The following is a 3,917-nucleotide window of genomic DNA, read 5'->3' as shown; positions in this document are numbered from 1 at the left end:
TTCCTTATACCTCACTGTAATGACACTGCTGCCAGTGTTACATATAAGCTGCTGTTAAAGTCCCTCAGAGCTGGACCACAAAGCAGTGCACGTTTACATCACCCTCCACAATCTTCTGCATTTAAAAAAATACCTTTTTTTTTTTTTTTACCAAGACTTGAAGGAATGACTTTATGCTATCCCTACCAGCTTATTCCCAATTTGTTAGTTTTAGCCTTGAAACACATGGAAAAGAAAAGCTTGCAATGAAAAGCTATGTGTAAAAAAAACAAACAAACAACAACAGCAACAACAACAACAAAAAACTCTAGTTAGAATTTAAAAAATAAACAAAAGAAACCACTATTAATCTCAAACCTTCATCAAGTTGCTTGACATCTTGATGTCAAGCAACATCTATGCAAACAACTATTCTTAGGATGTTTGTGTTTAGGAACCAGTAATATGATAAATCAAGCTGCAAAAACTAGCTCCTGTGCTGCTTCTCAACAGTGCTCAGGATTCTACATCGTTGCCGTAAAAATAATTTAGTTAAGGCAAAAATATGTTTGTCATTGATCAAATGCCATGAATTGTGAACTCGATGAGCTTTTAGGCAATGGATGTTCTGTTCTTTCATTTATTGGGAAAATTTATGGATATTTCATAGCACTTTATATTTACATGATAAATAGTAAAATTAAAAACAAAAGAAACCCACAAAAACAACCCCTGTTGACTACTACCTCAAAATAATAAGTGAGCAATCACTTAGGGAAATTAATCCTTAACTGTGTCATTTTAAGTATTTCTCTTTCTCTTGGAAAGAAACTACAACTTTGAGCCATTGTGTAAGCTAGCTCCAGCCACAAACATGCACTGGAACATGACTAATCCAGCACTTTATTCTCAGGGTTTCATTCAGGTGAGGTTTTCTTGAAAGAGAAGAAAACATGGTGGGGTGAGGTGGCTGTAGCTCAGGTGGTAGAGCAGGTCATCTACTGATGGAAAGGTTGGTGGTTTGATTCCTGGCTTCCCTTAGTCTGCATGCCAAATGTCCTTGGGCAAGATACTAACCCCAAATTGCTCTCCGATGCATCCGTCGGAGTGTGAATGTGTGTGAATGTTAGCTATGAAGCACTTAGAAAAATGTGCTTGTGCAAATGGGTGAATTCACAAGTTGTGTAAAGCGCTTTAAGTGCTCAGATGAGTAGAAAAGTGCTATATAAGAACCAGTCCATTTACCATGTTGCCAGCTAAACCACTTGCTGATGATCTGTGAAGCTCCCTCAGTTTGTATTAACACTACTTCATAAACATTTCATCTTCTATGCAGCAGTTTATATTTTATGAAGATTTATGTCAGCCTCTGGTTCAAAGGTCAGCATAGTGAAGGTTGCTGCTGGTCACAGGTACGAATGAGGGTGTCAGAGTTCAGCAAATAGTTGTCCAATCAGCATTTAGCCAGTGTTGACCTGAATAGTAATGTTTAAACCAATTATTTTACTTGACATCTTTTTACCTCGTATCATCAAGTTTACATTGTTAAAAGAACCGTTCATTCTCGTTTACCTCTCTCTTTAATTAGACTGCTCTTAGCAACAACCTAGCCATGGATGTTGCATTTATTGTGTGTCAAATACCGGCACACACTCTGAAAGTTTTTTGTGTGACCAAGGTTTTTTTTGCTTTTACATTACAACCCTTACCTAGCAAACCTTAAAATGAGAGAATAACTAACTCAAACTGAATTGCACTGCTATTTTAAATAAATGTTATATTGCACTTTCAAAAACCTTGATGAAAGGCAGGCCACAATCAATCACAGTAGTAGTATGATAGCAGGCTATGCCATGAAATGCAAAACGGAGTATTAACATTTATGTGACTTCTTGCTGCTCTTCAATTACTTTGTTGTTGTTGTAAACATTATGAGTTATGGAATGGATTTGTGCGGTTTTCTGCTTTCTTTGCCAAACAAATTGTACAGTGTGTCCTTTGCAAAAGGAAGATAATAAAGGTAGTGAACACCTTTCTTCAATATTTACAAATTTGAACAATTATTATGGCAGCTGCCATTGGGCCACTCAGGGCATGCTTTATCAATTAGAAGCTTAAGAAAAAAAACCCATTTAACCAGTGAACAAACATTTTAACTGAAAGTCATGTCTTTTACATTATTGGAACCCAAATAGATATATTCTTTCTTCTTAGTTTCTTTGTTTTAAACAACCTCGAGTTTACTGACAGAAAGCTGATCAGTGACCAGCTTTAATGGGATGTGGAGATGGTGAAGGTGCACTGCAAAGAGGTCAGACTCTGAGGGTCCTGATATTGCACTGTCTTTATAACACTGTAGACACTTGAAAATTAATGACTGTTGTGTTGGCTGCTGCTAGTTCGGTGCTAATGCACAGAATCCCACTAAGATGCTAAATGTAAAACACGACATCCAGAAATGGCTTTTAAAAACGTTAAAAAGACATAAAAAGACAAAGATCAACAACTTAGAAGTGCCAAATATGTTGGCACAGTCTGTTGTTTTTTTTTTGGTTTTTTTTTTGGTGTTTTTTTACTTAAAATAGATCAATAGTTCAATAGCATGTATTTGTGGTACAAATACAGTAAATGCATCCCATTTTGAAACTGGATTTATTCTGCTTTTCTTTTCCTGTTTACATTTTTATTAAACAACATTTTGAATAATCAGGCCAAAGTATGTAAAAGTAATCACAATGATATAGAAGCTCTAGTTTCAAAGTTGATCATTTCAAGCACATAAATGTGCGCAAAAGCACACTCACCAGCTGTTAAAATGGAGGGTGGGTTTAAAGGGGGACGGGGCTAAAATATCTTATCTCAGAAACAGGATAAAGTGAGGGATGGATTATTTTGAACTGTGATTCATGCAAAACTCCTGCAGTGAAGTCCAAGAAGGAAAATATGGAGCTGGGCATGTGTCGAAGAGGTCTCCTTGTATATATGTGTGTATATTAGTTAGCTGGTTTCAGTGATTATATATGTGTGTATATTAGTTAGCTGGTTTCAGTGATTATATATGTGTGTATATTAGTTAGCTGGTTTCAGTGATTATATATGTGTGTATATTAGTTAGCTGGTTTCAGTGATTATATATGTGTGTATATTAGTTAGCTGGTTTCAGTGATTATATATGTGTGTATATTAGTTAGCTGGTTTCAGTGAGTCTGTATTCATTTCCAATAATTTGTGTTTTTGTTTAACTGGAATACAACATGTATGTTATAGGCTGATTCTTAAAGCTCTTTTCACATAGGAAGAGCACGCCCTGTGCTGACTGCTAGGTTTAGTAAATGAGACAGAATTTGTATTGAGCTGATCGCTGCACTCTGCATGTCCTGTGTGCTGTGGTTTGTCATTCTGCATTTCTATCGATGTCACACCATGCTACACTTTGCTTTGTGCAGCAGGAAACCATCATCCCACAGCACAAGCCTTAAGAAACAATGTGCAGCAGAGGACATGATACTTCCTAGTAAAAGCGCTTTAACAGTGTATGTTGTATATACTTCCATTGTATAGCCACGTTTGTACCCATTTGGGAGGGAAATGAAAAAGAGAAATAGTGTACAGCTCACATATGCCATGTCCTGTACTCTTTTAATAAAAGCTTCTGTTAAATTTGGAGAAAATGGTTCTGTGTTTGTTTGTTTTTCATTGATTGTTTTTTGGTCGTGAAACTGAATCTTACACTGTACACAGCATGAGACGTCTTTTAAAAAGATTCCTCCACTGCGATTGCTCACAGCTACCCTAAGGTACCCCTGAGCAAGGTACCGTCCCTACACACTGATCCCCGGGCGCTGGATTGGCGGCTGGCTGCTGCTTTACTGAGTGAATGGGTTAAATGCAGAGAGGAATTTCCCTATGGGGATTAATACAGTATACATTATTAATTA

The 3,917-nt window shown here is 36.8% G+C and overlaps 1 long non-coding RNA gene across 1 annotated transcript in view; it reads left to right on the top strand.

Moving 5' to 3' along the window:
• Window positions 1–3,627, top strand: part of LOC146579418 (uncharacterized) — an 11,176-nt gene extending 7,549 nt beyond the window's left edge. The window contains exon 6 of the long non-coding RNA XR_014891598.1: window positions 1–3,627. This exon is cut by the window's left edge and continues 224 nt beyond it. This is a non-coding gene — a long non-coding RNA (uncharacterized LOC146579418).
• Window positions 3,628–3,917: the final 290 nt, after the last annotated feature.

Source organism: Mchenga conophoros, linkage group LG3 (genome assembly GCF_057382185.1).
Source record: "Mchenga conophoros isolate Kocher_MC1m ecotype Shallow Benthic linkage group LG3, M_conophoros_male_GT1.1, whole genome shotgun sequence".
Classification (NCBI taxonomy): Eukaryota; Metazoa; Chordata; class Actinopteri; order Cichliformes; family Cichlidae; genus Mchenga; species Mchenga conophoros.
The sequence above is the reverse complement of the archived record's forward strand: the minus strand, read 5'-3'. Positions and strand labels throughout refer to the sequence as shown.